Below are 27,440 nucleotides of genomic sequence, written 5' to 3' on the forward strand. Positions count from 1 at the left end.
TTATGAGCGCTGTAATCACAGTAGTTAGATTTGATAGACATTATAATAGGGTTGTACAGCTCAATGAAAATGTCCAAAATAGTGCTTGAAACAGAAGTACTCTGAAATAGTCATCATTTAATTTGACTTACCTGGTTCTAAAATTCAAAGTCGTATCAATAATTCCAGTGAGTAAAGATAAGAGGAAAATAAAAAGATGCTGCATTTTTTATTTTAAATAGGTGAAGGACAAATACTACCATTCAATTTAAGACCTCGTTAATAATGAAAATTAATACTAAAGGTTTTTAAAATAATACAAAGTAACCATTAGGAGAAATAAAAACATATATTTATTTGCAAAGCATGGGAGATTAAAACCTACGAAATGTGTTCTATATAGGAGTTGAAACAAAACACAGAAAATAAAAAATGGCATGAAGAAAGGATAAAACAAGTTGGCAGAAATAAAATCAAATACATCAGTTATGATAATAAACTCAAACAGTTTAATCCCCACCCTCTTAGGGAAATGATTCACAAATTAGATAAAGAATAAACAAAATCATAAATCCAAGTGTGTCATGTTCACAAGAGACAATTTTGACTCAAAGAATGAGGAAGAATAAAATTGAAAGGGTTGGCAAAGATTTATCAAGCATATAGAAGAAAAAAAAACAGGTGGTAGCATAAATTTCATACCCAGTAAAATTTAATACAGAACAACCAAATTAAAGGAAGTTCATATGATTTTGTTTTTTTTATAATTTCAATGTTAATAAATATGTGATGTCATGAATTTTTGTCTGTATCATGTACCATTAATACACATGACATAAAAACTGCTAGAAACAAAATGAGAAATTGATTAGTGGTATGGGAAAATTTAGTACTCTTTTTTCCATCTTGAACAGATTAAATTAAAATAGGATCGTGTAAGATTGAACAAAATAATCAATAGGGCTAATGTATTAAATGTCAACTTTCTTTTTTACTACCCATAGACCATTTACCAAAATCGATTATCTTCATCATATACCACATCACATAAAAAATCATTGAAATAGTCCAAAACATAGTTTCTGTAAGCTATATTCTGTGATCATAGTAACATAAAGCTAGAAAGAAATGACCAAAACCAAATGTAAATGAAAGAGAAATCCTACACTTGGAGAAGCAGTGAAAATGACAGTAAAACAAAATATAAAAAACATATTATCTCTGTCATAGAGATAACTGAAACAGAAGAGAAAACTCCACAAATTAATATTTACTTAATCCTAACAAGAGTGTTATCCCTATTTGCAGATATAGGAGATTCAGAAAGATAAGTGATCTCTGCAAAGTCACAGAGCCTGAAAATAGCTGAAGGACTTCAGTCCAGATCATGTCTCCTATTCCAGGGTCAATTTCAAGATACTCCTTTGGCTCTCAATTGGATACTACGATCATAATTGGAAAGCATTTAAGGAGCCAATCCCTTGACTCTAATTTCTTTTCATTTTTTTTAAGGTTTCTGAAATTATGATGAATCTTTTAAAAATATATATATATTTTAAATTAGATACTTTCATTGCCTAAGAAGAGGCAAATTAACATCAATAGCAAATGTCTACTGATTAGATTTTCTCTTCAATTGAATTAACTTTCATAAGAATGCACACTGTTGGATTTTAATTTAAATTCACATCCTTCATTTGTATTTAAAATATCTTTACAGGGCCGGCCCGGTGGCTCAGGCGGTTGGAGCTCCGTGCTCCTAACTCCGAAGGCTGCCGGTTCGATTCCCACATGGGCCAGTGGGCTCTCAACCACAAGGTTGCCAGTTCAATTCCTCGAGTCCCGCAAGGGATGGTGGGCTCTGCCCCCTGCAACTAAGATTGAACACGGCACCTTGAGCTGAGCTGCCTCCCGGATGGCTCAGTGGTTGGTTGGAGCGCGGGCTCTCAACCACAAGGTTGCCAGTTCAATTCCTCGAGTCCCGCAAGGGATGGTGGGCAGTGCCCCCTGCAACTAAAATTGAACACGGCACCTTGAGCTGAGCTGCCGCTGAGCTCCCGGATGGCTCAGTTGGTTGGAGCCTGTCCTCTCAACCACAAGGTTGCCGGTTCGACTCCCGCAAGGGATGGTGGGCTGTGCCCCCTGCAACTGGCAATGGCAACTGGACCTGGAGCTGAGCTGTGCCCTCCACAACTAAGACTGAAAGAACAACAACTTAAAGCTGAACAGAACCCCCCACAACTAAGATTGAAAGGACAACAATTTGACCATTGTTCCCCAATAAAGTCCTGTTCCCCTTCCCCAATAAAATCTTTAAAAAAAAAAAAAAAAAAAAAAAAAAAAAAAAAAATATCTTTACAAAGCATTGAAACACAAGAAAGTTATGGTACCTGGAAAAGACTATCACAGGCAAAGCAAAAATCAATGCAATTAAAGGCAGTAGAAGCTGCCAGGTTTCCTGGAGTGGATGGTACATTTTAAAACTAGGCAAGATAGATGTGACTGATTCTTCAGAAGAACCATCATTCAAGTACTAACACCAATCAGTGACAAATGAGCTTTTAAAGTAAGGGTCTTATCTTGGAGAAAGTTTTTATTCATTTATAATTACATTTTTTTAAATTGAAATACACAAAAAAAATTGTGTTATTCTTTTCTGTGCCATGGAATTATAGTGTCATTTTCAAAATGTATAATAGATCAAGAATTATGGGAAAGTCTATAAAAATGTTTGGGTCCTAGTGATGCATGTTTTTAAAAAGCAAAAAGAGTTTCTGAGGAATTTGTAGACACTCTATGAAGAAGGCTTAAATTAAATTTTATTTTATTGCAGATAATATGATATATTTGTTATTTTTAATTTTTTAATATGGACATTTTATGCAGTGTTCAAATCCTGAACCTCTTATTCAAATATTGTCAATTATCACTATGCTTTATCGTTGAATGTCTTAAATCTAGGAAATAGTTTATGCTGGGTATATTAGGATGTCACAGCACCTTCCCTGGACCACCACAGTCCCAGTCTAGACAACTGTCTTTAGAAAAGACGTTGATATTCATCCACTCTATGTGTTTTCAGTTTCAATTTGTGGTTATTTAATTGAACATTCAAACTCTAATTTATTTTGTTAGGATGGTAATATTAAAACTGACAAGCAGCATCAAGCGTGAGATACCAGTTTCTTTTCTACTGAGTGTTCAAACAAAGTTAACAACAAAAATCATATTATGAGATATTATAAAAATAATTAACCTTATTTACCACTTTTGCATTTATTGCTTTTAGTTTCTGATATTTAAAACCATGCACTATCATGTTTCTTTTAGGGTCTGTTCAAAATACTGAACTGAAATATTACTCAATGATGGAAAATCATTTAAAGTATATTTCCTCTCCTCTCCAATAATTAATGCAATCTTTCAAAAAACAGTAACTTCCTTTTTAAACATTAATTTGTCAAATGCTTAAATATCACTTTTGTTGCATATTAAGAAAGCATTTCAGAACTGTAATAGTTAAGCATATTACTAATGTATTTAAATTACAGATTTCAAATATACGTAAAATTTTACAATTTATCTTAGAACGGGCCAGCACACCTTCATGGGTAATTTGGCTTCATCAGGCCTAAATGTAGGGCCCTTGTAATGATCTTACAAATGTAGCTCCAATTAGTTCCAGGATAGTGCTAGGACATGTAGTAGAGTGATCAAGAATCAAAAGATTTCATGCAAGGCCATAAGAGGAAATGATTTTTAAAATATGCTTAGGTACCTCAAAATCTCTTTTTAAATTTATTATCATTATTTTCTTTTAGGATTTCATATAGATTTCCCAGGTTTCTCTTTTGCCCTATGTCGTGGAAACTAGTAGCATCATATTCCCCACTATACTCAGAGAAAAGTCTCAAACTCTAGGCACTACTATGATTTTTTACACCCCCAACCCCCCCACCAAAGAAAACATCATAAACAACCCAGGCACTCAAAACCCTTTCTCTTCTAAACAAAAGCAAAACATGTTGGCAAACATGTAATAAAGGAATGATCCTTATTAAACTTCATGGAAAATGTCAACCACTCAGGATGGCACTGGAATGCACGTTCTGATTAAGTACGGTGTGGGGTCTGAAATTCTGCATTTCTGATGAGCTCCCACATGATGCAATGTTGATACTACTACTCTAAGGACCACACAGCAAAAGTACAATTGTTAAGAACTCTGAGATTATATATATATATATATATATATATATATATATATATATATATATATATATATTTATTTATTTATATATATATGTACAATTGTTATATATATATATTTATATATATGTACAATTGTTAAGAACTCTGAGATATATATATATATATATATATATATATATATATATATATATATATTTGTTTTCAGTCAAGATGGCAGAATAGGTAAATGCTGTGCTCACCTCCTCTCAGGACCATATCAATTACAACTAAACTACAGAACAACCACCATTGAGAACCACCTGAAGTCTAGCTGAACACTGGTTATTAGAATACTTAATAGTCTCAGGGAGAACTTCAACAAAGAGATAGGAAATATAAAAATGGAGACAGAGAACACAAAAAAACAACCAATCAGAAATAAAGAATACAATAACTGAAATGAAGACTACATTACAGGGAATCAGCAGTAGATTAGATGAAGCAGAGGATCCAATCAGTGATTTAGAAGATAAGGTAGCAGAAAACACCCAATCAGAACAGCAAAAAAAACAAAACAAAACAAAAAAACCCATGACACTTTAAGGGGCCTCTGGGACAACATCATGTATACCAACATTTACATCATAGGGGTACCAGAAGGAGAAGAGAGAGCAAGAAATTGAAACCTATCTGAAGAAATACAGTAGTACCTCAGTTTTTGAATGTCTCCGTTGACGAACGGAGACATTTGGTTTATGAATGCTGTAAATTTTATGGATCTACAGTATCATTAGATAGTAAAATTCATGCTAAATTTGTAGTTTTAGGGGTTGATTTTAAAGGTCTCGAATGGATTAATCCATTTTGCATTACTTTCTATGGGGAAACCGTGCCTCGGTTTTCAAACATTTCAGAACTCGAACAGTCTTCCAGAAAGGATTACGTTCGAAAACTGAGGTACCATTGTAATGACAAAAACTTCCCTAACCCGGCAAAAGAAGTAGATATACAAGCCCAGAAAGCACAGAAAGTGCCAAACAAGGTGAACCCAAAGAGGCCCACACCAAGACATATTCTAATTGAAACGGCAAATGTTAAAGACAGAGAATCTTAAAAGCAGCAAGAGAAAAGCAATTAGTTACCTACTGGGGAAGCTCCTATAACACTATCAGCTGAATTCTCAACAGTAACTTTGCAGGCCAGAAGGGACTGAGACAAAATATTCAACATGATGAAAAGTAAGGACCTACAACCAAGATTATTCTACCTAGTACAGCTATCATTTAGAATCAAAGGATAAAGAGCTTCCCAGACAAGAAAAAACAAATGGAGTTTATCACCACCAAATCAGTATTATAAGAAATGTTAGAGGGACTTCTTTAAGAAAAAGAAAACAAAGAAGATAAAAAAATATGAATAATAAAATGACAATAACTATATATCTATCAACAATTACTTTAAGTGTAAATGGATTAAATATTCCAATCAAAAGATAGAGTGACGGAATGGATAAGAAAACAAAACCTTTACATATGCTGCCTACAAGAGTCGAGCTTTAGATCCAAAGACATACACAAACTGAAAGTAATGGCAAAAGATAGTTCATGAAAATGGAAACAAACAAAAAACAAACAAAAGCTGAAGTAGCAATTCTTATACCAGACAAAAAAGACATTAAAACAAGGGCTATAACAAGAGACAAAGAAGGACCCAGTAATCCTACTTCTGGGTATTTATCTGAAGAAACTCAAAATGCTACTTTGAGGGGACATCGCAGCATTGTTTACAATGGCCAAGATTTGGAGGCAGCCTGGGTGTCCATCGATGGAAAAATGGAATAAAAGTAGGTGGTACATATATACGATGGAATAATGTTCGACCATGGAAAGGAATGGGTTCTTGCCATCTGCAGCTGCATGGATGGACCTGGAGGGTACTGTGCTGAGTGGAGTAAGTCAGACAGAAAAAGACAGATGCAATGTGTTTTCACTTATATATAGAATCTAAAGAACAAAATAAACAAAACAGATAAAAACTCATAGATACAGAGAACATTTTGATGGCTGCCAGATGGGAAGGGGGTTGAGGGTGAGTGAGGAAGGGGAAGGGATTAAAAAGTACAAATTGGTTGTTACACAATAGTCAGGGGGCTATAGGGTATAGCATAAGGAATATAGTCAATAATATTGTAATAACTATGTATGGTGTCAGATGGTTACTAGACTTATCAGGGTGATAGATGGGATCTGGGTTGGGGGACAGGGTGAAAAAGGTGAAGGGATTAAGGAATACAAGTTGGTAGTTACAAAATAGTCATGGAGATGTAAAGTACAGCATAGAGAATACAATCAATAATATGGTAATAGCTATGCGTAGTGCCAGGTGGGTAGTAGACTAATCAGAGGGATCACTTCTTAAGTTATATAAAAGTCTAACCAGTATGCTGTACACCTAAAATTAATATAAAATGATATTAAATGTCAAAATAAATAGGTAAATAAAGTGTAAAAAAAAATTAAAAAAAAAAAAAACAAGACTAATATTGGCATTCAATGCAGCTCAGTCAAAGCACCACTATTTCTTAGCTATGAGATCTTGCACAAGTCATTCCCCTGAGTTCTAATTTTTTCCTGGATAAAATGAAAACATCTACTGCATATTTTTTTTTCAGCTAATGACAACTCCATTTTCCATTTGCTTAGAGCCTAACATCAAAATATTGATTCATTCTTTTTTTAAAAATTGACAGTACATCTCTTTATTATGGATTAAGCAAGTTTATGAAATACCTATTTGTAATCTTTAAAACAATACACTGAAAATAAGCCTTAATTTCAGAGTTTTATTGTATTGCACTAAAGGAACAGCAGGATGGTTACATAATGTTCTCTCTCATTCAGTTTTGTAAATCTCTAAAGTACTTGTAAATTTTTAAGAATACTTTTACCACAAGACTAGAACTGTAAGTATAATAACCAATTTTTTAAGTAATGTCTTACAAATTAAAACACATTTAAAATAGCTTTAAATGTATTCTTCATAAGTAATTCAGCATATGTTTTTATATAATGTTCATTTATACTCAAGAATTAAAGCGACTATACTATTCTGATGGAAAATGGGAAATCTCTCATTCGTGTAATATACAGTGTTAATATTCAAGTTGAAGGAAAAAAATCCCACTCTTATTTTTTTAATGTATCCATATATATAATCATATACATGATAGATGAGGAAACCTATGACATTTCCCGCAGAACAGATACATATTTTCTGTTCATGAAAAGTACCTGCTATCTACAGCTAATTTATAACTAGATGGTATTTCAATAAAACCAAAATGAGCCCTACAATTTCCTATAAACAAAACCTTCCAATGGACTAAAGTCAATAGTTAATGTCAGTCAATAATTAATGCAATCATTCAAGGGATCATCGCTGTTCATAACGAGTGCAAGTTCATACCTGTCAACACCAGAGGTAGTCATTTTATATTAATTTATACATAATTCCATTTAAATTCTTTATTCTACTATAACATGAAAAGTCTTTCCACAAGCAAAAAAATATGGAAACATTTAAAAAATAAGAAGTCATTTTCTTTTAAAGTAACTAATCAGATTCCATAAACTACTCTTGGAAACAGGATCTTGCTGGATAGAATACTTTCACTTGGTGGCTTTTTGCATGCACTTGACCAATTCTTCTGTGTGTTCTAAGAGCTCACCAAAACATAGATCATGCTGTATAGGTAGTAAAAAAAAAAAAAAAATGCTAGCAGATAAAACGATAATTTGCACTAGCCTTCTTTCTGACAAAATGCTAGAATCTGCATTCATGATAGTTGTAGGGCCATAGAGTCCTGGTCCATTCATCACTGGTCTACTCAGATACCTCCAAATATCATCTACCAAAAGGGGCATATTGAAACCCAGGCTAAGCCAATCTGCTGCATAAAGCAACATGACATGGAAGAAAGTATGGATGAGGTACTTAGAAGTGCAAGAGGATTCGGGTATTACAGTGGTCTACGGGATTCCTGTAATTAGTCTTCTGCTCATCAAATGCTGTAATGTCCCAGATGGCAAGGAAGATGAGAGCAGCAGGGATCAGCAGCGCCCAGGATGTAGCAGAATCCCGCGAATGAGAACTCCAAGGCCAGAGAGCAGGAGCAGGAAGCAGGGCTGGTGCACGCAAAGAAAGGCAGCGCAGGGCCCTCTGGGTAAAACCATTCATTGCCCGAAGCCACAGCCAACACCGACACCGCTGCTGGGGCCGCCTCTGTGGCACCCTAATATTGATCTATTCATGATCTGTTTTTCATTCTATGTCCCATTCATGTTCTGTCAGGAAATCCTATTAGTATTTTCAGAAAAATATCTAGAATCCAACATGTCCTCATCATCCCAAATGCCATAAACTTATTTCAATCCAGTTATCTCTTGGAATATAGCAATAAATTCTTAACTGGCGTCCTTGTTTTCCCTTTCCATTCTTCTCTGTTTTTTCTGCACAATAGCCAGTATGGACCGCCAAAACTAAGTGAGTACATTCCACTCACACTCACAACCTTTAAAAGCCTTCTCAAATCACTCAAAGTAAAAGCAAAACATACTTAACAAGACCGAACCCTGCATGATCTGCTTCACATTCCATCTCTGACCATATTGCCAACCTTCTCCCAAGCACTGTCATGCGTAAAACACTATATATTTTTTAAATGTTATAGGAGTAATTTAAAAATTATGTGAAATTCTTAGAACAGTGTCTAACATATTGTAAATTCTCAGTAAAAGTTAGCTATTACTATTTTGGGTATAAACACAGAGTTGGGACAGATGAGTTCTTGAAGTACAATGTAATTATAGAACTATACAAAACCCTCAACCTATAGATAAGACGATGTCATCCCTGAAATAAAATTAAATCTGGCATCTCCTATATTACTGTCCAGCTGACTTTTCACTGACAAAGCAAAGGCATATTAAGTCTTAACTGTCAGGAATATAACTACTTTGGAATTTGAGAAGATACATAATCAAGAATCTATTCATTTATAACTAAATAGTTCTTCAATGGCTAAAGTCTGTGCCAAAAGTATTTACTAAGTCAATGTGCACACAGCAGGCTATTGTCCACGGGCTTACTTCTGTCACTTTGTGATACCAGTTCTCCATCAAGCATGATGATTAAATCTACAACCTTTCATTTGGTAAAAGAGGAAAGGTAATCTCAAGAGCTGCAGTTGTGTGGCTGACAAAATGTCTCTGGCTTTAAAAAAATAAGTCCACTGCCTTTGCCTCTGCATTTGTCTATCAGCAGGGGACCATTATGTAGTGACAACATTCTGTTCCAGAAGTATTATCTCTAAATAATTACCTTCTTCGTCTCTCCCTGGACTGCTGTACCAGCAGAAGCTCTTTTCATTCGGTTATTCAGCAGCATTCACAGATTGCACCTTATTACTATAAAAAAAAAAAAAAAATACCTTTTCCACCCCCTACAAAAATGAGGGTAAATGTTAGCCATTTTATGAACTGGGCTGCAGTTCAGTTCATTTGCAGCCTGCAGATGGGGAGGATTTCCCTTATCTTCCTGAACCACTTATCAACAAAGGGAATCTGCGGGTGGCTCTAGCTGGTTGTGGTGACCAGCATTTAAAGAGAAAGGAAATCCTTGATGCTGGGCTCTCCTGCCTGGTTCTCAGTAAAGTCATGGATTTAACATGAATAAAATACAGAGCAGCTGCAAGCTATGTGCTAGTACTGGACAAAGAGAAAGCACAAATGCTCCTTTTTCTCCCTTTGATTTTATTCTACCTCAGCTTTGCTTTGGATTTCTATTCATGAACAAGACCAGGTAGATCTGCAGTCCTGAGATCTCCCCACACCACTTCCACGGACGCTTACTTCATTTCCTTTTGGAGTAACACGTTATTTTTAAATGCCTTCAGGTGAATACTTAAAGGCCCAGAAAATACAAAAAAGCAGGGAAAATTAAAAGTATTATACTTATTGGAGCATAGAATGTAAAATGTTTGCCTAGAGTAGAGACGTGATTCAGGAATAAATATTTGCTTTCACTAAAGCAAAGGTTTTTACATTTGAGCAACAACAGCAAGAAGAAACCAGCAGAAATGTTGTATTCCAAATGAAATCATTGAAAGAAGCTTGCTAAATAAAGCTTATATGATAAGTGAAATTTACCTGGAAGAAGCAAGGGGTGGTGGGCAAAGCACAACAGACCCAGATTTTTCTGTCTCCAAAGTAACCTGTCTAGACTGTCTCTAGGAATGCCCGAGGCTCTGGGTCACCCTGTACAAATCACTCCTCTGAATGTACTCTGGATATAGTGCTAATTTAAATGGACTCAGAGAGGCATGTGTAACCAGTCTAATAGAATATTTATGAAACTTGTTCCTTCGGTGGTTTTATGCAGTGGGGCATTTTAAAATGAGATTTAAAACAGGCTCAAAAGGCTAGAGTGTATATTCAAAAAAAATATTTCATTCCTTTAAAATATTCTGTATTCAGACTATTATTCACTACACTGCCCTGTGATTTCATCCAACATGAAGGAGAAGGTTCTTAGGTCAATTGTCCATTTTTAAATTTTGCATCTCCCTCTCTGTCCATTTTGTGATTGCAAGAGGTTTCCTTACATCTTTGGAACTAACTTACAATGACTCACAGGTGAAGTCATTACCTGTCCTCAGATGAATGTCAACAGGAGACCTAGGTTTTATAATTTTACAGAATCATCTTGTCAGGAATGTGTATGGAACCATACATGAAGGAGAAACTAAATATATTTATATGCCTTTTATAAAAATCATGACACAATGTCTCTCTATGTGGAATGAGAAATAAAATAAAACTATGCATTAACTATGTGGGTAGAAATAAGAAAATAATTTCAGTATAAGAAAACATGAAACATGATTCATTTAAACAACTTTTTGACTTTTAAACTTTTAGAATAACTTAAGAGTTAACCTCTAATCATTTCTTACAGATTGATGAACACATACTGAATATTAGATCACTCTATCACAGGATCAAGCTAAATTAATAAACAGTTAGCATTATTGTATTAATTTTTCAAGTTTTCTTCAAATTTGTGTTGAATTATTTATAACAGGGAAGACTAAAACATACAATTTAAATGGAGAATAAAATCCGTCTTAATGTTAACAAATGCTAGAAATTACATATTATCAGTGAATAAAAATTTTTTCATTGGCTACAAAATATAATATTTTAATTAGAAAAAAAAAGCAAAACTAAAGGGAAATTCCTATATATCACTAACTGACTTTGGAATTAAGTCATAGGAAAATACATATACACACACACACACAGCAATCTCATTCCAGATTCAATTTTTCTTTTCCCTTCCAGATCACTGTTAGGGAATATAGAACTAAACCCATGGGAAGGAGGCCCTGTATTCAATGAAATCAAGATTTTCCACTGATAGATCTCTAACTACTTAGGAACGCTTGCTTAGAACCAGTTCTTTAATTTCTTGTACATGATCATTTCTCCAGAGAAATCCAGAGGAAATACTGGATTTATCTTTACACTCACTTAGTCATTGATTTCACAAGCAACCATTGCTCTCCATTCTTAGTCAAGTACTGGCTTGATGCTAGAATATAGAAATACAAAGAAGAACACCACTACTCATGGACCCAACAATAGGAGACACCAACATAAAACATAATTACAGTAGTGCATATGCAAAAATAAAAGTTTACACAGGTTTATCTGTAACATGGAGAAAAATATGATTACATCTATGCATGAAGTTTGATTTACATCAGTAAATAAGGTGTCAGTGGATATCCTAGGTAGAGAGAAGGACACCCACAAGAACCTAGACTAGAACTGTGCCTATTGAAATAGAAACAACAGAATTTACATAAACAGAAAAAGACAGACAGATGTTGTCATAAGCTATATAAGGATTATCATCATATCACCATTATGAGGTCATGAGAATATTAAGAGACATATGTATATCAAGCACTTAGCACAATACCTAGCACATAATAAGTACTTATTAAATGTTAACTATTATTACTCATTCAATCTTCAATCTAATATTGGAAGTACTGCATAAGAACAAAAGCTTAATCGTACAGATTGTTGCATACAGGAAAAGGTTAATTCAATCATCACTGAAGCCTCTAGTACCTTCCTAGATACTATTCAGGCAAAGGAAACAAAAAGAAGTAGAGACTATAACCTTTGCCTGCAAAAGCCCTGCATATATATATATATATATATATATATATATATATATATATATATATATATATATATATACCACTATCTTCACTCTATTAAGACATTCCGTCCCGTTTCTTTTTGTTCTGTTATATCTCTTTGCTCCCAGCCAGCCCAGGACCTTGACCTGAGTGGACATGTCTTCACAAATCTGTGCTGCCTCTGGTGTATTTCCTTGTCTAATCTAGGCTTTGGGGACCATCTGCCAAACTTTTCCACTTCCTTACTTCAACCTTTGAACCTTGATTTGTCATGCCAACAATTTTGTTCTCTTTTGACAAAGATAAAGGTCTGCTTTTTTTTTCCCCAAGAGTTGAAGAGAATAAAAAAGTTTTGAAAAACTTTCTTTTTGCATTATCTTCATGTCAATGCATTAAGACTGAAAATCTTATGAAGAGATGCACAAGAGCGTTTTAAATGGTAGAATAAGGGCTCTAGAGAGTGGGGACACTTTTCAGTGAGCATGCAAATCTCATTTTAGGCTTAGCATCAATCTGGAGTGGATCAGCTTCCTTATCTCTTTTTAAGTGAGAGCTCCAACTCTGAATTTCTATCATGAAAAATCGAGCTTTTTATGGACCCTGAAACTAAAACTCAAGGTCACAAAACATTTTTCTGGAAGAGCTTGATATCTGCAAGGGCTGCAGGTGAGAAGTAACAGTCTGTACAGCAAACAAACAAAAACAGAAACACTGAGGCTCCTGGATACATACTTCCACTTTAAAAAATATATTTGGAAGTTGATAATGTGACAAATATTTCTAATTCCACACATGTCCAGGCAGTGAAAGGATGCCTGGACTGGAGGTACTCATATGTAGCAAAACTCTAAACAAATACTTTCTTGTTGTAATCCAAAAGAATGTTTATGATATTAACATCATGAAACAGCTGCCAGGCTACAAAGGTATCAGAAGTCCCTTTGGGGGAGTATCATAAAGAATTACAAACAGACTTCACCTTTTATAGTGATATCTAGAAGGGCTGATGCCACAGCAAATGTTTCACCTTTGCAAATGATTTGCTTATTACTATTTTGGAGAGGGAAACATAGAAAGGCAATGACAGGTCATAGAAACTCAGTGTTCTCTACTTTGGGTACAGCCCCAAGTGCAGTTGTTCAATGTCAAGCATCAAAGAGTTAGAGGCACATTAACCATAGAGCTAATGATGATTCATCCTCAGATTTCTTGACTTGTGGGGATCCCTTCCACAACACTGGGGAGGATCCAGACAATAAGAAATTTTAGCTTAATTGATTAAGACCACTCAATCTTTCTATTCCAAATTCCATTCAGCCATACTTCTCAGGTTAAGTGGCACTGGAATGGCTCCAGGCACTTTTGGGATTAAACCAAAGGGAAGTTGAATCAAGGATGATACATTTACTTTGGGATTAGTGGGAGTATAGTCACTTCTATGGCTTTTCAGCCTATAGGAATGGCTTCTAGAAATACTGCTAAAGTCCTCTTGGTCATGAATGACAATGTAAGGCCATAGATCAAGTCATAATATTGAATGCATTCTATAATACTGAGCCCCCATTTGAGAAGTTGAGAACAAGTTTTGATATATACAGACCCATTTGCAACATTCATAAAATTATGTCATATTCTGAATTTTGTGATATCTGTAGTATTTGCCTGCTTTAACTAATTTTATACTTGCAATTTTGGATTCATTTTATTAAAAAGGGCTCCCAAAATGTACGTCCTGCAAAATTTGGATCTACTTATTTAGATAATGAGGTGTACCCAGAATTACAATGTGGAAACAGGAAAAAAAAATCAAACCATCGTATTAAAGTCTTATAATTATATTCATGGGCCATTTGAATAGAATAATGGATTAAATTATGGAATAAAAATGCATATTAAGCTTTGCCAAAATATCTTAATATAGCTTTATCCTTTAGAAAGAATGTATCCGGACTACATAACAACATACAATAAATTGTATGATCTCATTTAAATGTAAAATGTTATGTTTAAAAACTAGTTTCCATTATTTTAAAATAATGCAAGGTAAAAGTCAATTAGGAAATTATACTTTGGCTGGTATCTTTATGTGTATGCCTATAGTTAAAGTACTAGCAGTAAAAGAAATAAGTGTTTTATCATTATTATTTTTCATATTGTTTGTAAAAAGACTTTAATAATTCACGGGAAAACATAATTCACTCAGAAACAGATTCTGTTGCAATTTTACTGACTATACCAAAGAATATTTCCATAGATCACTGTATTAGTTTCCTATTTCTACTATGTGTATAACAAATTACCACAAATTCTGTGGCTAAAAACAACAAAAACATATTACTTTATAGTTCTGGAGATCAGAAATCTAAATGGATTTCACCAGACTGACACCAATATGTCAGCAGGACTGCATTTCTTCTGGAGGCTCTAGGAGCAATCTATTTCCTTACCTTTGTCAAATGTATTTTTCAGCATCTTGGCCCCATTCTTCCATCCTTAAGTCAGCAACAGGCTAAGTCCTTCTCCTGTTGAATCACTCTGATTCTGCCTCTTCTTTTGTCTCCTTTTCCACTTGTAAGGACCCTTGTGATTATATCAGCCCACCCAGATAATCCACCATAATCTCCTGATTAACAATTTTAATTCCATGGGCAATTTTCCCCCTTTGCCATGTAATCTAACATATTCACAGGTTCCAAGGATCAGGAAATGAATGTCTTTAGGGGCCATTATTTTGTCTACCACAATCATTAATGAATTGCTTTGTCCTGTGGTGCTGTCCTTTGGTTATAAATCTGAAAATATGCTGTATATCATCCTTGCTACACCAACAAGGCACTACATATAATCAAAGTTTCTCAAGATCAATAACAACCAGAAATACAGTTGCAATCAATAAAAATTGTTTTGTCAGCTCATAAGGATTCTTTGAAGTCTTATACTCTTACATCTCACCACTCCAGCATTGTCCCAAACTGGGCTAAATTCAACACTCCATCATCCATTTGGACAGTGATTGGTTCAGCATTGATTATTGTTCCAAGCTAAGCCAATCAGAGTTTTTCCTTAGATTTTATTCTCTTGAACTGCCAGGGAAGAAAGAGTCTTTCATTTTCCTTGGTCAGGTTACAGTAATAATATAATTTTAGATAATACTAAAATCCATCTTTCTCCTGCATAAAGAAAAATCACTCTGCAAAAGGCAAGATTAAGACTAAACTGCTGACAAAAGTAGAAACGTGTGTGCTCGGGGCAGTTGAGTGTGAATACGTACACACACGTCTGTGTGTGTGTGTGTGTGTGTGTGTGTGTGTGTGCGAGTGTGATAGAAAGAGTGAAAAAGAGACTGATGTAAGGTTGTCTATAAGTCCCTTTTCCATTCATCCTAAAGGTCATCTTTACCCCTGTCCTTTTTGGTTATGTGAGCACATAACTCATTTGTTTATTCTGATTGAATTGGGATTCTGCCATTTGCATCCAAATGACTCTTAATTAAAATAGATGTTGTGTAATTGTGTTATATTCTCAGCACTGTAATTAATGACAAAGAAATTAAAAACATAATCAAGAAAGCTAGAGTTCTTTCAGGACAGAAAAACCAAACAACTCTATGTCCCACACTGGGGATTGCTGTTAAGTGTGATCCGGTAGCAGTAATGCTACACCTTTTTGTTACTGAGAATCTTTGATCTCTAAGAGGCAACAACCATGTCTCTTGAACACTTTCTATATTTAAATTGAACAAATAACAGCACATATTCTCATTAAACACCACTTCCCTCAGTATAGCCAGTTTATAACAGAAATAAAGCTCTTGGATTCACCCAGAAACTTAAGCAACATCAGACAGGTAAAATAACAGCTACCAAAATTATTCCATTCAAGTAAATATTATGAAGAACCTCCTTGTCATATTATATTGACAATGTGATTAATTGCATTGAGTAAATAAATGGATGTATGAAGAACAAACAGGGATAAGCACAGGGCGTGGGTCCTGGATCATTCAATGTTAACAACCAACAGTTATTGCTGCTTCATGACCTGTTCATCTATCTTTTCTGCTGTTTCCTCAGGTTATGTGTTCTGCCACATTTCTTGAAATTTTCTTTGATAATTAACTCTATCCCACACATTTCCAAGATTTATATGGACATTACCTAGCCACAGTTAAAACAAGAATAATATGGCTAAACGTTTATTGGAAATTAGTTTGGAGCCATGTAAGAATCGCAAAACACCAATTACATTTTGTTATTACATTTTTTTTTAAATTTTTTATAAAAGACTATTTTTACGTAATGAGATGGGTCTCTTTAAAACAATTCCAAATGAAACTTGATTAGCATACAAATTAAATTTCCTTCTGTTCGTGTTCTTATACTACTGCTATTTCTGGAATGCCAGGTTGTACTCGTATGATCATCCGGTACTTCAAAATTTACTACTAATCAGAGTGGACATCTCTCATGGGTACAGACTGACATCTAAAGCCTTACAGAAGAAATGTCATTCTGTTCTGAGAGAAAAACAGGAATGGCATTTTTTTTTATCCTGTGCTTGAACTTTTGCCTGGGTTTCTAATTATCCTAATAAGAAACCTCAGTGACAAATTCTCATGACTTTGAATAAAGTGGTTTTGGGACTGATCCATCTTTTCATTCCAAACTTGAATCTTGTGAATATATTTCTTTAAAAGAAGCTAAATCATAAGTTCCATATACAACTAGATATCACAAAGTACTTATATATTTGATTACTGTTTGGATAATTTACTAATTTAATGATTAAACTATGCAGTCTATAGTTAAGACACATCCAGTTTAAAATATGTTTCTAAATAATCTTCTGTGACATCTCTTTAACAATGCTTGTTTGGGTTTTTTGCAGTGGTCTCTAAATCATTGTCACCTTTTGTCAATATTATGTATCCCTTTTAGAATTTGGTAAAAGAAGCCACGGACGCTCTTTTCATAAAAATATATATTGAAAGTTATATACAATGTATTTGTGCTATGTTAAGTTCTTATTGCCCTGATACCCAACTATAAATCTCCAGAGTTGTATGAATTCCAGATTGAGAATCCCTGGATATAGAATTCTAAAAATCCCTCATTACAATACAAATTATTCTGGTGGAGGAAATAAATCACAGACAAATTCTCAGAAAACTATGAAAGTTAAAGCAGGTCTAAGGCTTCTGAGCCATTGAGGACCATGGAAGGATATTTTTGTAGGAGAGATATACCCCCAGCGTTCATACCCGAAAGCTTCATAATAACACTGGAAATCTATTTAAAAATACAGATTCTCACACCTACCTCAGATATCTAAAAATTGGGATGGAACAGTTCCCTTAACAAACATATCATATTATTTCATAGTTCTGTGCCTCCTGATATGATTTCCTGTTTGGGAAGTTATTTTCCCCTTTTCCAAGAACATACCTCCCCAAACCCTCCCCTCACACAGAGCACCTAGAAAAGATCCCACCAGGCAGTAATTTTTCTGCAACTCTTAAGGACTCCCTGAAGCCCTGTTTGCTCTGTGGGAAGTAGGGCAAAATCAGGCTATATTCTGCTTAGTCCTTCTGCTGTACAACCATGCCCATTACACAACTCTGCAGAGCACGATTTTTACTGTGACTGCAGGATAGAAGCACCTGGGAGCTTTTAAACTGCCTGATGCTCAGGCCACATTGCAGACAAATTAAATCAGGTGGGATACCTGACATTGGTATTTTAAAACTACTTCTTCAACAAACTCTAAGTCTCCCCTATGGACTCTTTAGAGACAAAACCTACCTGACTTTGATCTCTTCCAGGAAACCTTCATCACCTGAGTCTGAAATTTTGTATAAACCTTTTCTTTTTTTTTCTGTTTTTCTGGCCATCTTCCCTAAGTTCTCATTTGGCCCCCTTTCCAGATCTGGCCATAAAGGACCTCTTCAGAGAGGGACCCTGATCACCTGATCTGAAACCACCCCTAGCCTTCTGGAGAGTTCACTTTGGCCATTCTATCATATTATCTTGATTTCCTGGTCCTAGCATTAACCAAAATTGTTTGTTTTCTTGTTTAACTTCTCCAACCAAACTCATTAGAAGCTCTAGAAGATTCCTCATATTGGTTGCCTTATTACTCTGTCCTTAGGACCTAGATAGGTTCTATGCGTGTAGTAAGATCCCAATAAATATATGTTGAATGTATGAACAAATTAATGAATGAATGAGTGAAGAATATTGGTCTTGTTTTCTCTATTAAATTTTACGTCCTTGAATTCATCTGCTGTGTCATCTACTTAAACTCTTATAATCCTTTACAAGAGCATATCAGTTTTAAAGTTAACAAAACAATTTCCTGTGTGCTATCTTAATTGTTCCTCACAACATTTTTGATGGAAAAGAGCAGTTATAATACTGTTTTTTACAGATAACAAAACTGAGAGTTCAAAAGCTCAAAACAAAACAATATGTACAGGGGCACACCAACAGTAAAGATTGTGGGCACATCTGCCCTGCAAGGATGTCATAGGTCATGTGGCTATGTCGTAGTTCCTGTCCGCTGAAAGGCTCATGCCCTCACAATTGGAAAGTGGCTAGCTGGATAAGGCTGTAGATGCTGAGAAGAAGCACAAGATTGGCATTGTGTGCGAGCCTCTCTACCCAAATAGGAAATCGATACCTGTCAATAGTTTTCCCAGGGATCACCCAAGTGAAGCATGGGAGTAACATTTGGGAGCACGATTGAACAATGTGAGCATGTACCACCCTGTCACACCTTTGTGTAGCCATAAGACTTTAGGCTGCTTCCTAACACATCCAAGATCTCATCTACTAATAATGCCTCTAGACTTCTCTCTTTATATAGTAGAATCATCCAGAAGAGTGGATCTAGACTTGATCATGAGTTATGCCACTTGAGTTTTGCTGCTCCCTTTTTATAATTACAATTACACGCAGGAGTATAAGTTCTATGATTCTGTCTACCCATTGCAATTATAATTCAATAGTAACACTAACCATACCCAAATTTCCAACAAATTAATCAAATGAAGCAGTGTGAGAGACCCTTCCAGTCTCCATTTACTTTATATTTGTATGCATTTTTTTCTACTTCTTTTAAGATCCCTCAGTTAACTGTTGTGCAATACAGGGTCTTAGGAAGAAACCTAGAAAAAGGAATTCTGGCAACGGATTTAATGTCCTTGTAAAGGACTTTACATATGACCTCAAATATTTGCTGTTTCATCTTTGGGACCATTCAAACCTTAAACAGCTCACGACTGTACTATGCCAGACCATTTGGTACTATTTACAAGCATCCACATGGCTTGGATATTTTAAGCAGCAAAGAGGCCAAAATTATTTAGACGCTTAAATAAGAAGCCAAAGAATCCTGCTTTTCCTCCTGTATCCAAATAGAAGGAATCGTATGAGAAATAAATATTTATGGAGAACCAAAATCTCATCCATCTTAACTGTTATATTCCAAATGAAAGGATCCCATAACTGAAGAATATATTATACTGTACCCAACACAGTCACTTAGTAGAAAGCAGAATCATGAAGAACAGCTTGGCTAGTCACCTGATTCTCGTGAATACTCAACTCTCTGTATGTCTCGTTAGCTATGCAAAACCAGACACAAAGTCTATTATGAAAGTGAGTCAGAAATGAAAGGCATGGAGCCCATGAGAGCAAACATAAAATCTAGGGGTCCAAATGAGTCAGAACAGAGTCGTGTTCACATACTGCACAGAGAAGTAAAGGAGACGGAAAGTAACCTGGAGAAGCTAAATTCAGTCCCCATTAAGGTTTTGCTGCTATTTTAGCCTGTGACATGCTGGCTCCCACACCTAGCTAGTGGTAGAGTCCAGACTAAGTCTAGAGCCTCTCCGCTCTACCAATAACCCCCAATCATGCCTCACTGTGACATAATGTTCTTTTTCTGTTTAACACACATAGGTATGTGGATACATACACAGTGCAGATAATGTGACCTTTAATATATTAAAGGTCTGTGCTAAACCATTGTTATTTTACTACTTTGCTAAAATGAATGACTTTCAATAAAAAAGTCCATTTAGATCTGTATTTGTTTTCTCACATGCTGTCAGTAAGTAAGCATGATTTAAGGTACAAGAAGGAGGAAGAAAGGCATATGAGAGATGTCAATGCATTTATCTTGTTCATGGAAAGATTTGGATCTTGGTAACTTTCATCATGTTAAACATGGTATTTCAGTAATGATACAATGGAGGGGGCACTAAGTAAGGTGAATTTGGCATTTCTGTGACATCCTTTTAGCGGATTTACAATCCATGCTTACCATGTGTGTTCTTCTCACTAACAATGAGCTTCTTAAGACTTCTATGAGAACAGGAGCTCTGCAAAGAAGTTACTTTTTCCATCTCAAACACAGCACAACATGGGGAAGGGGAGTGGAGGGTGGGAGAGACGACATTTGCCCCCAGGCTGTTTCCCACCACTTTCTTACTGTTCATATATCATCAAAAGTGAATTTGTGTCTTGTTCCCTGCAAAAGTTATTCCCTTGTTAACTCAGTGTATCTCTCCATGTTTCCCTCTACCTGGATGGAATGCACATTTTTCTAAATAATTATCTGTCTGTTGCTACTCATCCATGCAGGCTCAAGCCTAGCTTCACTCACTTCACGAAGCCATATATTTCCACCCAAATTTATTTAGAAAATATTATTTTCCTCCTCTGATTCTCAGGGCACTCGACCCCTTTTCCCACCATATTTTTTACATTGATCACAAATGCTTAGCACAGGAGTTAGCAAACTTTCTGTGTAAAGGGCTAGACAGTAAATATTTTAGTCTCTGTGTGCCATAAACTCTCTGTGGTAACTTAACTACTCAACTCTTCTGTTATAGCAAAATAGCAGCCATATGTAAACAAATAAGCATGGTTGTGTTCTAATAAAGCTTTATTTATAGAAACTTAATGTGGGCCTCCTACTCCTAGTTTCCTGACCCGTGGCTTAGCACAGACACATATGACAGGAGATGGTCAATAAATATTACATGATTAAATTTGATAGACATCACTAATGAAAATATGCATTGGTTGGCTATATGTTATAGTATAATTATATATTGAATACATTCATTATGTAAATATAGCACAATGACTAGCCCCATCAATTTTTAATAACATCTTATGTATTCAAGAGGGGAATCACAGAATTCTGATCTAAAGCCTGGACAAAATGATGACATTCTGCCTCATTGATTTTTCTATTAAAAAGAAAATCTGGAGAGTGTATTGTTCTATGAAGATTATGGCTAATAGCCAGAGCAGATCATTTCCAAACAAAAGCATCTGATTTGTTTGTTTATATTGAATAAAATTGAGTAAATAATGGCTAGAGCCCCACACTACATCCTTCACTATGTGCTTAGTGCTTTAATAGAAATAAATACTATATAATTGTGGTTACCAAATTGTCATAGTTGTCACACATTTCATTTTAAGCTCACTTAAAGAAATTCAGATTGAATTCTTGTCCAATTTTTATTTCAAATAGATTTTGACAATATTTGTTGCAGCCTTTATTAGGAAATTTTCTTAGCCAAAGAATTTCATGAGTTTTCAATTTACCACATAAATATCATGCAAAATGTAATAAAAGTCATCTATTGATTTGGATTGATTCCTAGCTTTGACACAAAATGTTCTGCTGGCATAGACAAAACATTTAAACATGATCCTTGACTAGAACATGCAGAAAAAATATTGTTTTGGGAGTGATAGTTTTCTAGACTATGGATTAGAAAAACCTCGGATAATTAAAAAATACTATATTTATTATTTTCCACTGAAATATTTTCTACCATCTTTTAAAAATAATATGTAAAATTATTAAATTCAGCTCATACATTTATTTTCCTCCATTCTGTTCTGTTGAATATAAAAATGGCAAGAAGAAAGGCAAGATAAAGTACAGCAAAAGAAATAAGGAACATAGATAATTATTTACCCACTGGAAGGGGGAATCCCTGAATAATCACCTTGTATGAGACCTTCTTTTCTGTTTAACTTAACTCTTTTTATCCATTCCCTTCAAAATATGCAAGTCAAAATAGTTCAGTCAATGTTGCTTCTTCATAAGAATGAGACATTTAATATTGGATTTAATCAAGACCTTCCAGTAAACCACCAATTCTGGGCACCTGCACCTTTGGTTTCCTTGTGAGGATAGAAAATGTCCGCATATAGATGTCCCAGAACATCGTGAGGACATACAGAAAGGATGCTAGCAGCACCATCCTTAGTTCTCTTTGAATCCCACTCTTTTTATCTCCATACTGTCTTTAATAAACTCTATATAATATATAACGTTTACATTCATGAGGTTTTGTGAAATATAGGATACATATATAGTTTATGATATTCTAATAAATTCTTCTGAGTACAAAGAAAGCAAATCATCAACAGGCTTTTCCTAGATACCATGTTACTATTATGGGTTAATTCATGATAATAGAACATACAAAAACCATAATAGAGAGAGAACACTGTAAGTTCAAAGTGTGCTCAGAGGTCGTGGAGACTTCCAGGGGCTCCTTAAACTGATTTCTCGTCATTTAATGTCTATAATATGACAAATTATAGACTTTTGTTTTGGGCATGATTTACCAATACACTGATATTTTCCCCATTTGGTGCATCACTAAAATCAGGACCATTTCCTTCTGGATAAGGAACAGTAAAGAAATTAATTTTACAGGGTCATTTCCTCTTCTTTGGCTGTGGTCCTTAACAGCTGTTTGAAATGCCATAATTCAGGGCAGGACTATTCCAGGGTCCTTGACCACTGGCAGATATAATTATAATAAATCAATCAATCTGGACACTCTGAATAGAGGTAACCTAAATCCCATTTGCTGTCTCGAAATACTACTGGAAGAACACACTGGGTTCCCTTGCTACTTGAAAACTGTGCATTTCCCACTACAAGTAACTTACAATAAGATATTTAATTAGGCAACTCAGAGTTTTAAAATAGAATCAAAATTACAATAGGCAGTGTGGTGCTTAATTTAAAATGTTTGGAAATCTACCCTCTTAAATTTTTAAGTGCACAGTATCATATTGTTAACTATAGGCACTATATTGTACAGCAGATCACTAGAACTTATTCATCTTGTATAACTGTAACTTTATACTCATTGAAGAGCAACTCCCCATTTCCCCCTTCCCTCACCCTCTGGCAACCACCATTGTAATTTTTGCTTCTATAAAGTAGGTGCAAAAGTAATTGCGGTTTAAAAGGTTAAAAGTAATTGCAAAAACCTCAATTACTTTTGCACCAATCTAATGTAAGTTTGACTATTTTAGATACCTCTCATGCAAAGCATTTCCCCCCCACACACACACACGGACATTTTTGGTAGTGGGTATATTTATTACCTTCATTGTGGTGATGGCATCATGGGTGTATGCATATGTCCACACATCAAATTGCATACATTAAATAAGTGCAGGGTTTCTTTGTATATCAATTATACCTCAATAAAGCTGTAAAACATTTTTTGTAAAGAAAAGATCCTCTCTTCCCCCAAAAAAAATGTTTGGAGGACTTCCATTTTTTAATTTTTTTATCTGTTCCAAATAATAGCATATCTGTATACATAAGTAAGAAAAATAATGATTCAGTTGTCAAAAAAATCAAAGCGAGTGAAAAACACATAGGTTAAAAAAATGCATGTATCATTGAAAACTTCTCTGATAAATAAAAGCAAGAAATTTTAAAGATGTGCTTTGCCAGTAAAAGAGAGAGATAAATTATGGCTTCAAGTGAAAAATCTCCAGATGGTGGGAATTTGGCATGCTATTATTCTTTGAAAGTATGTTCCTAGTTAAGAGAATTGAACCAACTTGCTTAATTCATTAATTAAATCATACTAATTGATAAAAATGAGGACATGGTTTCTATTTTCTAGGAGCTACAATGTTAAATGATTAGCCTCAATTTATCATTCTTCCTCCACTTCACACCTTCCCTTGTGGAGGTGGATGGTTATGAGTGTTTAAGGACTAAAACATATGCAATAGCTCTTAGAACAAGTCTAATAAAAGAAAACCAAAGGGCACGGAGGACAAGTAACAAAAACACGGGGGATTTCAGCATCAAACAAAAAGATGACTTAGGCACAAGGACAAATGATGATCAAAGACAAATACCTCAAACACAAGCCTCTGAATAATAATGGCCACAGATAGGTCATTCGCTTTGAAGACTCTAGGACTCAATAAAAAAAGTTTGATAAATGATAAGAGTTTATAACACTAAAAGGAAAATATATCATGTAGAGCTAACTGATTATTTAAATTGTCAGTATTGGTGGGGAAGGGAATCCCTGTTATGCTCCTTACGGGAGGGCATACTGGTACAATTGTTTTAGAGAATATGAATTGTTTGGGCAATATTTTTATTGAAAAGCTTTAATATATTTTTTTCATTTAGATCTATGCATTTCACATCTAAGAATTAACACTAAAAATTGTGCAAATTTTCAGACACAAGAATGTAAATTATAATATTTACATAATTAAAACTTGAATAAGAGAATTTAGATGTCTACTAAAAGAGAATTGATTATTCTTTTGTTACAACCATATTATGGAATACTATGCAGCCATATCAATGATTTAGCATAAGAATGTTTGTAATAAGGAAATATATTCATTACATATTGTTCAGCAAATAGGTATGATAAAAGCACCAGTAAATTGTCTAAAACAACAGCTCTGGAGTCAGCCTGTAGTAAAAGTTTGTATTAAAACTTGTACCTCTGGCACTTACTATGTAAGATAGCAAACATTCAAATTTCCAATTTCTTTTTCTGTAAAGAGAAGAATAATTGTACTTCTTCCCACCTCATTATATTTTGGGGATTGTATGTGGAATTTTGTATATGGAAGAGAGTATGAGTTAGGAGTTCTGCTGTAATAACAAACAACCCTAATATCTGAGCAGCTTAAACCAACAAAGGTTTATTTCTCACTCATGTTACAGGTTCTTAGTGGTATCAGCAGAGGTTTCTGCTAATCATTCTCACTCAGAGATCCAGGCTAATGGATCAGTCACCATCTCAAAATCTCCAAATCCCCAGGCCAGGGTGGAAAAAAGATGGCAAATCTCTCACTGCCTCTTAAGCTTCTGCTCCGAAGTGATGCACACATCACTTTTGTTCACAGTTTTTGGCCAAAGCCAGACACATACTCAAGAGGAGAACCTCAATATTAATAATAATAATAATGATATAATAATTTTTATTATTTCTTCTATGTCAAGAAAAGTTTAAAACTAATGTGTAGTCTATGATAAGCCATTTTAGGTTTTTGGGCAGAACATCGGTTTGAGACTAGAGAAAGTTGTCCAAATCAAGGAATCAGAGGATTAATAGAGAATGTAAGAGATCATCTAAATTATTCCCCTACCTTCAAGACGTAATGATCACACTTAGTCAACACCGGCAGAAACAAGTAATCTAATATAATTTCTTGTGGAAAAATGCCTTCATCTGGCCCCTGAGGGGAGCTATACTAAAAAACACCAGTACATTCTATTGGGAGAATATTTCTTTTCTTGGCCTCAACTGATAAGCTGCTGAAGCTCTCCAGCTTGAGAACCGATTGTAATTGGTTCCTCAAGCATGTAACTGCAGCTGCAGTTGTCATCTGTAAATAGCAAAAGTAATCCTTTAAAAGTTTTCGTATTGGCTATTTGCTTTGAAACATCCAATGCCAATGAGTTTGCAGATGTAGCACTATGAGAAAAAAAGGGTCTCTGATTGTTGGTCCAAGTACTGGACTGGCTCGCATAAATCCTTAGCCTTCATTCTCAAACTTCTTATATTTTATTATGGTTCCCTAGGAAATCACTTCAGTCATCAATACTTCCATTTCTTTGCAAGGAAACTAGAGAAGCTTATTACTTATCTGGAAGGTATTTCAAAAGGCTTAAATAAATTATAAAAAAATAAACAAAATCATAATTCATATATTCAACACCTTTTCAATAAAACAAACTTTTAGTATATGCCATTGTTTAAAAATGGTAGCTAAATACATCAGTGAATCTCTACAAAGAGACAAATATGTGTTTGTCAGAGTATATTAAAAATTGACATACAAAGTCTAAAATAATCTTCTTACACTACCACTATATTAAAAACTTTAGAGACAAATTGAAATCTATTGGTAAGTATATATATTTAGTGAATTTCTATATTTGACAGATATTTTATATGATTTTCTTATTTTTCCATTATATAATTTGTTACCTTTATCAGCGAATGATTTTTTTAAATCTTTGTTACTTTAAAAGCATAATAAGCTTACTCAGGCACTAATGACACATTGCATTAATGCAGAAAGAAGAGCAGTTCCTGTCTGGGGTTATTGGTGAAAGATGGAGCAAGTCAGAAATGATTGTGAAATAAAAAATTCCTTCTACTCATATCTTATCCTCCTACTTATATCATTAGGGATAAATATCAGAGTATGGGAAGATACCTATGGTACAAATAATCTTGGGAGACTTTAAGAGTTTTCTACTTAAAGAAAACTATAAGTAATAATAATAATAATAATAATAAAGATGATAACAAATAATGGCAAGAATGTGAGGAAATTGAAACCTTCGTACACTGCTGGTGGGAATGTAAAATGGTATAGCCACTTTGCCTGAAAAAGTTAAACAGAGTTACCATATGACCAAGAAATTCCACTTCTATGAATAAACCCAAGAGAAATTAAAACAGAAATCCACACAAAAATTTGTACATGAATTTTTATAGAACTTGACTCATATGGCCAAAAACTAGAAACAATCCCAATGTCCATTAAGTGATGAGTGGTTAAGTAAATGTGGTATATCCATATAAATGAATATCATGCAGCCATAAAAAGGAATGAAGTCCATGCTACAACATGGGTAAACCTTGAAAACATTATTATACTAAGTG

At 34.6% G+C, this 27,440-nt stretch overlaps 1 protein-coding gene and 1 pseudogene across 1 annotated transcript in view; both read right to left on the minus strand.

The window, feature by feature from the left end:
* ITGBL1 (integrin subunit beta like 1) overlaps positions 1-27,440 on the minus strand; it is a 189,742-nt gene that overhangs the window by 61,327 nt on the left and 100,975 nt on the right. The gene's annotated exons all lie outside the window — the stretch shown is intronic.
* Positions 7,886-9,615, minus strand: LOC109459600 (protein cornichon homolog 1 pseudogene; annotated as a pseudogene).

The sequence above is a fragment of the Rhinolophus sinicus genome, chromosome 16, assembly GCF_057876585.1.
Source record: "Rhinolophus sinicus isolate RSI-liver-muscle chromosome 16, RSI-T2T, whole genome shotgun sequence".
Lineage (NCBI taxonomy): Eukaryota > Metazoa > Chordata > Mammalia > Chiroptera > Rhinolophidae > Rhinolophus > Rhinolophus sinicus.